Genomic DNA, 8,854 nt, shown 5'->3' on the forward strand with positions numbered 1-8,854 from the left:
TTATCTTAGCCTATAGATCAAACATTTTCTAAATGGAGTTTTAGTACATTAGTAAACATACATTAAGAAAATTTTGAAGTGTTTTCACCTGGATAAGTACATTTTTTAAGTTCTTCAATGGTTGTACAATCACATGAAGTGAAAAATGACCCATTTGATGCTCACGAAGATGGTGAAGAATTATTTGGTCCTTAAATATCATATTTTAATGCTATTGTTGTACTCATATATTTTGTCAATTGTACACGCCTAAAAATTGATTTTTCTCAAAAATTGCTTTTTCTTTCAATTTATTAGTAAGATATAGTTCCGCTCCATCCCAAAGACATTAGAATCGTATCAAACATATGTTGTGTTATCTTCTCCAAACTATTGACACAGGTCTATTTTATTCATGAAAACCAGAGTTTCAATTGCTTAGATATGAGAATGTAAGATAACTTTCAAATACACATAAATCTAGGTCATAACTAGGGTATATGTTTGAATGTGATGATATTACTACTTCATAGAGATTTTTCAAACAAACAATGGTAGCTATGTCATCAAATCATTAAAAAATACTTGCAATGAGATCTATGATCCAACATATTTGAGAATCATGTGGACTATCCTCAATCAAAGGCAACATGATGATATTATATGAAAATAATATTGTATGCATTGTATAGATAAAAGGGGGTCATATTAACGAAAATATAACCAAATACATTTAATCAAAATTTCTTTATACACATGAACTCTAGAATAGTAATGAAATCGATGTTTAGTAAATACATTCAAGAGATAATCTAGAAGTTTATTCACAAAGTCATTACTAACCTCAATGTTCAAGAGGTTAATACACAATATTGAAATGCATCAACACAAGGATATCAACATGAGGGAAAACATGTTTGTAAAAGGATGTTAGTACATTATACTTTTTTTTCGTCCATTCATCTTTTGTCCCATTAGATTTTATTGGTAAGACTTTTAACAAGACTGTCCTAATAGACAAAGAGCAACCTAAAGAATTAGAAGAATATAGTACTATTTTTCCTTTACTAGGTTTTTCCCATAGGTTTGTTCTTGAAAAGGTTTTAATAAAACATTTCTTTTCATGTGGTGGACATCCAAGGAAGAGTGTTGTAAATGCTTTATAATTAAGAGTGGTGAGTGGCCACCCTATTGACTAGCAAAATGAAGCAAAAGCTTTCATTTACTAATTTTAAATATGAGTGGAAAATGAAAGGTATTTTGTAAACCCTATTAAAGGCTTTCCTTCTATTATATCAACACACAAAGTTTTGAGAGGCATTTCTTCTTCTCACTCTCTCATTTATTCCTTTTATTATTCATTTTGTTTATTGTTTCAATTTCAAATTTACATTCTTTCAAAACATAAATCTCTTTTCCATTTTTTTTTTCTTTCTTTTTATTTTTTCCTTAATTTCTGAAACCTCACATAAAGTTAAAGTTTGTTGGGTTAGCATGTGATATAGGAAACAAAGTTAGGATATGTATAACATGTTAGGTGTAATCATGTAAGATATCAAACACTAATTGATCTTATATATATATATATATATATATATATATATATATATATATATATATGCCAGGTCAATTAGTATACAAATGAACTTTACAAATGACCCTCTTCCTCAATTTTTTCTCACTTTGTTATGTCTTTGATCTAAAAAATGTGTTGGTGCCATTAGAAGTTTACAGGTTTTGTTGGCCTACTAAATACATTCGTTATAATGAGTAAGAACAAAAAGATTTAAAAGAAATGGTCCATATTGGAAACTCTTTAGTGGAAGAAGGAGTTGTTTCATTATTATTTGGTTTTTGGTGTCAGAAATCCTTTGGCAGTAGTTACCATTATTGATGATTTCTTGTTTTAGATCTTTAAAACATTTTGGAGTTTGTTATGTTTGGAGATTTTCTTAGGTTTTGCTTTTATAATTATTGGTTTTTTGATATGTGATTTTGTGAAAATTCTAACCTAGGATTATACATTGTTTGTTATATTTAAATTAATTTCAATGAGGCTAAAGTGATCTATTGGAGCAATTAAAGGTTCCTGCATCATAGACATGAATCACGTTATAGGTACTAGAGAATAAGTCTTTAGGGCTACAATTAGATAAATTTGTGTAACTTGATTTTATATAGTGGACTTAGATTAGTAGGTCTCAAACCTCATGATTTTTTATCTTGATAGTTAGTGTGAAGGTTTCCAAGTAAAAAATCTTATGCCTCATTGTTTATATCTTTTGTATTTGATATATTGTTTAAATTGTCTATAATTAATAGAATTGATTATCCTTAACATCTCGCAGGTTATCCTTAAAAAGTAAAAATCATATTTTTATTTACCTAAGATTTTAGGTATAACCTATTTAGTTATTTAGGGTATCTTTGGTATCTTTTGGGATAAAAAAAAAATTCTAGTATAACATATAAATATTTATTTAAAATTTAAAATCACTCATTCAACCGCCCTATTAGGTGTCCCCTATTGGACTTTCAATTTGTTTACTTGTGTTTAGCAAGTTCAAATACATCATAATAGAAGCTCTCAACATCTAATTTCCTATATAAAGAAGGGAACGAGATCTTAAGAGTTCTAAATGATTGATGTCCAAGTCTACCATGATGAAGCCAGATTTTTTCTTTATTAAAATGTGGTACTAAAAAAGAAAAGATACAAATGACTTGCTTGGTGTCTCAAGTGTTAAGTCATGATCTTGAAGTACATGGTTAAGTAGGGTAAAAAGTCATAATGCAACCCAAATCTTGTGTAATTTTTTGTATAGAAACAAGATTAGTGGACAACTTTGGAATATGAAACACATTTCTAAGTGTGAGTGTAGGACTTATTTGGACATCTCCTACACTTGTGACAATGATTAATGAACCATCTGCTATAACTATTTTCCTACTACTTGGACACAAATTGTAATTTTTAAATTGGTGTGATGAATGAGCCATGTAATTTATGGCACCTAAATTTATAGCCTGCAAACTAGAAAAGGTTTTATTCTAAACTTTTAATCCAATGGAAAAAAAGAAACTTACCTGAAAGTGCTAGTGAGCATGTACCTGAAGGTTTCTCAAGAGTTCCCAACAAAGCTCTTAGTTTTTCAATCTCTTCTTGATTGAATCCACCTTATTCTAGGGATTTTTTATTAATTGGCTAAACAAAAGATAAGTTTGCTTGCCCATTATCCCTTTGTTGCCCTTCATTGTAAACCACTATTTGCTAGACATGGTTGGCTTACCATGAAGTTTTTAGCACTTCTCCCATGTATGTCTAGGCTTCTGGTAATAAGTGCACTATAAGTTATCCTTGTTCTCACGGTTTGAAACCTTTGATCGATTAGTCTTTTGTTATCAATAGCACTAGCCTTCTAATCACTACCTTTGTTAGCAACCATAGTTGAGTCTTCCATATTCTGAGGTTCAAGTATGACACTTCTCTTGCTTTCTACTCAAATCATAAAGATAGTTTTGTTCAAAGTTGGAAGCTCTTTGCTAAGTATTTGAACTTTAACTTGGTCAAACTCAGCATTGAGACCAACTAAAAAATCATAGACTCAATCGATTTGACCTATTCTAGCTTTGACTCCCACTAGAACCATGTTCTGTTGATCTTCCTCTAGACATAATTAAAGCCTCGGTTTGCTAAGAAGATATTCTATTTTCCTTGTTTTTAAGCCTACCTTCTTCCTTAAGTACAATAGCCACAACATCATTAAAGATTACCATTATCCTCAAAACACCATTAACCACATATATGATGAGATGATCATATGAATCAGGTAGACATTGCAGTAGAAGTTCAACATGTTCCTTCTCTTCCATGTTATGCTCCTTAATTGATAATTGAGAGAACATAGTTTTTAGGGTGTTGATGTATTCAATCATTGAAGTAGATTATGACATCTGAAGAGTGTAGAGTTTTCTTTTCAAGAAGATTTTGTTATGCAACAACTTGACCTCATATAAATTTATCAAAGTATCCTAAATCTTTTGTCGACTGTAATTTTGAGATACTTGACAGTATATTATCTGTTATTGCTAAATGTAAGCTTGAAACGACATCCCCATCCATTTGCTCTCACTCTTTATCTTCAACATTTTCTAGTCTTTTACCAACTGCTTCTAGGCAATATTCATTCCTCAAAGATGACTTTCATTTTCATTTTCCACAACCCAAAATTGCTCTGATTACTACTCAAAAAGTGCTATTTGATAGCTTTTAATTAATTGATTGGAGCCAAAATATGTGCTCTAATGGCACATATTCGATATGATTTGTGCACCAAAGGACATTCAAATCACCCAACTTGACCTAAATCAATGCTAAGGCCCTAGCCATGAGTTTAATCTATACTTTGGAGATTTATCTCAGGTTCAAGGGAAGAAAATTGTGCAAATTGAATGACTTTAGATTTTGAAAGATCAAGAAGGGCTAAATGAGGAAATAAGTGAGTCAAGACTCATTGAACGTAAGGAAAGGCAAAACAATGATATCATGAGGTTGGAGGATGATAAATGAGCATTATGGAGTAAGAAAGAAGGCAAGAAAGCATGGGAAATGAGGCATAAAGCAAGATTGAGCTGCATGGAAATTTAGAACTCAAAAATCTGATGACATTATATACTCTGACTTTGAGGACAAATTTGGAGCACTTTCTGGAGTCCATTATATACATACTATATATCGTTTCGAAGCTTGGGAAGTCAAGAGTCCAACGCTTCAAACGGTTTGCAAATCGGAGCTGAAATGAAGAAGTTATGGCCATTTGAAGACAACTACACCAAGCTGGAGGGTCATTTCAAAATGATTTCGAAATTCAACTTATGATTTCGAAATTCAACTTGTGAATTCGAAATCCACTTCGAAATGACACCAATTTCGAATTCACCCACTGCCACTTTGATGTTCCACCTCCTCCACTTCGAAATGACACCAATTTCGAATTCACCCACTGCCACTTTGATGTTCCGCCTCCTCTACCTCGGGAATTGCATCTAAAGCACTCCATCCGCCCTAGGTGGACCCCACAAGACTAGGAATCACCATTTTATTATTTTTTAATCATTTTTAGGAATTTATTTTGTAATAAGTGGCCAATGAGAGTGTGCCACATGTTAGGTAATTAAGGATATTATATAAACTCTCTCAATTCTGGGTTTTAGGGATCTGGGATTATTTTCTAGAGAGTTTGACATTGAAGGTGGAAGAAGACGAGAACTTTGGTTTGTTTTCTTTTTTCTTCTTTATTGAATATATTGTTTTAGTTTCTTTTGATTCAAATTATGGATTTTTACCCTATTATGGATTGTGAATGTGACATCACCCCCATGAGAGGCTAAGAGCCAACTTGGGGCTTGAAGTATGAAAACCTAAGGGCTAGGAAATCTATAGGGACAATGGGTAAATTACTATAACAATGAGATTAATTATTGGTTGGATGACAATTTATTATTATTTTTATTCTATCCTTGTGAGTTCGTTTAGGGAATAATACGGTAGGTTATTACTCGATACTAGTGATTCTTGGTAATTCTTGATCATTTGTTTTCCTCGTCTTACCAGCCGTTATTTGCCCCTAAACAAAGCTATAAGGAGTAGGAATGGTTAAAAAGCTAAATCTTAAATTGATAATCAATCTCATTCATTTGATGGTTTTAGGAATCTGTTTGAAAAAGGAAAAATTAGGTTTCGAATGCAATTTTGAGTTATAGAACCCAACTTGATCGCGAGTGGCCAAGGATCCCAAAACCCTAAGATCATATTACTTAAAATACCCTTGTTTTCTATAATTTCTATACCCTAGGTTGGATTGTGGAAAACCCCAAACTTGAATCAATTGAATTTAAAACCAATATTCATTTTCTCTTATTAATTGAATTTCTTTTACTTGGTTTCACACTATTCACATATTGTTTTTCACTTAAGGATTTAAACAAAAACAATTCATTTATTCTAGTATTGACAATTTTCATAAGCCAGTCCTTGAGAACGATACCCGGAATACTACAAAAGCCGTAGTGACTCTTTCTCTAGTTTTTCTTGACCAGAGTAACTACGTAAAAAGGCTAAGTATTTTGGTACAATAGAGAAATTTCGGTCATTAATCCTTTTAAACACTTTTGAGTAGTAGTTAGTGCCTTTTAACCCAATTAGCATGTTAAGGCCCCTTTCAATCAGTTCTAATCAAATTGTGTAAGTTTTGGTGTTTTTGTTAGTATTTTGATCACCAAAGCATAATGAGATTGAGGAGAGTTATTTGGAATCCTTGGCAAGCAATGGGAAGCTTAGAGGCATGAAGAACTAAAGCTTTGAAGCACTTTTGCCATAGCAAAGTGGAAATGCAAGGAGGGGAAGCAAAGAGAATCCAGCCATGAAGCATTCTTGATGACAGTCACTGCAGCCACTTTTGGAGCACTTCCTGATGTCCAATTTATTCATGCTATATGTCATTTGAAAGCTTAGGAAGTCAACAATCCAATGCTTCAAACCGTGTGCAATTCGGAGTTGAAATGAGGAAGTTACAGTCTTTGGAAGATGACTGCTCCAAGCTGAAGGAAGGATTCAGAAAAGTGCTGCGGAATCAGCCTTTTGTTGCGGAATGATTTCGCAACACTTTTGTACAGTGCTATGGATTTCTCCTGAAGCTTCACGCCGCGATGGAAGCCAAACACCACAAAATGGAAGTCCACTTCGCAGAGGTGTTGAATCAGCCTTTTGCTACAAAGAAATTTCGCAGCCTTTTTTATGCACCTGCGAAATTTCGCAGACCTCATTATGCACCTGCGAAATGGTCCTTAGTGCTTCCTGATATTTGTAACCGACACTTGGAGATATTTTTCATTAGATTTTTGTTGCCTAAATGCCCAAATTCTCTTTGTAAGCCACCAATTATAAGATTCCTTAGCTTTTAAGTTAGGAATTTGGCTAAAATATCCATGTAATAGCTGTAAATATAATTTTGGTTTAAATAGAGCCCGAGGAGCCTGTTCTGAGGGTTGAACCTTTTGTACAAGTTTCAAAGGAAGTAAAAATACAGAGCTTGAGCTCTGCTTTACCTTCTCACTTTGATTGTGTTTTTTTATTTTATTTACTAAGTTATGCTTTCTCCGAGGAGTTTTCCCCACAGAATGAGTAACTAAACCTTTTAGTTCCTTGGAGTTAAGGTTGCCGAGAAAGGTTCCAAGTGCAAGAATCAGAAGCTTTGTGGTTTCAGCTATGAATGAATAGAAAGTGTGTCCCATGAATGGTTTCTACCTTTTTAGTTAACTTAAAACACCTTGGAGTCACCTGGGCCAACACTTGGTAAGGCAAGTGATCTCTAACCATGGAGATGCACTAGTTTACCCCTTGCGAGCCTCTGGTAGGTGACTTAAAGGTAGGATTTTCTAGAATTGCCAACACTTGGTAAGCTTTTGGACTCTAAGGAGACATCCATTAGTTATCTCTTGCGAGCTTGTGAAAGGAAGTCCAAGGTTAAAGATCACCTTGAATGGTAAAGGCTAGTGAGAGGCTCAAACCATTGCAAGCTGCATCAGTGAGAGAATTAAAGCTGAAATCCAATTGAGGGATGCATTTGTGCAGCACCTGTTAGAGAATTGACTTTATGTTAATTCTCTAATGTGAGGAATTGAACCAACTGACCGGAGCTATGCTATTGCATGAGGAATCTCCCCTGTAAACCTGAATCTCCAAGGAATGCTTTTCTTCTTAAGTAATTTTCATCACTTGTTGTGTTGTTAATCTAAGTCCAAACCTTTTTCAACCAAAGTTTGTGTTTTATTTCTTAAGCTATTCTTGAAATGAAACAGCACCAATTCACTTTGAATTGGTATCATTTTTAGTTTGAGTACCCTTCCCAGTGAACGATCCTAGAGCCACTATACTATAGTAGCTTTTTATTTGCTACCCTAGTTCATGGTGTTGTAGGTTATAAATTTTGTTGATTACTCCCGCCATCAAAGAGCACCAGCTGGACACGAATCAGCTGAGACACCAATTAGGCATGAATCAACCCATTGATTTTTTTTTCTTTCAAATTTTGTTGCCATTTGTTTCACTTTTATGGTGAACAGTAACCTAGAATAATAGTTAGTGTATGTGTTGAATACACTAGGAAAGTGGAAAGGTCACAGTGGTCCCACTTAAAGCTTGTTTTCCTTAAGTTCTTATTACTCTTTTGACAAAACTTTTGTAGTCATATAGTTACCACAAAAGTAACCACCTACTGTCTTAAACCTAGGCTTTGATACCATTGTTATAAAATGATATCCACAATGATAATTTGAAAAATAGAATAATAAAAGGAAAATAGAGCAATAAATAAATAAAACAAGGGGCAGAAGTACTTACGTGATAAAACCCACTTAATTATGATGGAAACCTCTACAGGACAAGACCGAAAAATATCAACTATATGAAGACAAAATTACAACTTTTTTTTTCAATTAAGAGGAGAGAACATAAAAACTTACAAAAGGATAAAAACTTATTTTTAGATGATTAATATAGAGGGTGGAGGCCTCCTTTTATAGCACAAGGAAGCTCCTCCTTTTGTCTTCTTTTAATGTGTGATGACTTCAATCTTTAACAACAAACCCTAAGAGAAAATCATCTTCTCGGAAACTTATTTGATAATGAAAGAGCGTTTGAAGCATGTTTATGGTCGGTTGTAATTTTTTTATACATTTTGTTTGAATTCATTGAACATACTACATGAATATCTTTTAGGGCTTATTTTTAATTTAATTTTTTTAATGAAAAACTTATTGTAAAAATAATTAAAAAACAATTAGGAAGAATTTGCAAATGGTTTAGAAGTGAGAA

Source organism: Vitis riparia, chromosome 5, assembly GCF_004353265.1.
Source record: "Vitis riparia cultivar Riparia Gloire de Montpellier isolate 1030 chromosome 5, EGFV_Vit.rip_1.0, whole genome shotgun sequence".
NCBI lineage: Eukaryota > Viridiplantae > Streptophyta > Magnoliopsida > Vitales > Vitaceae > Vitis > Vitis riparia.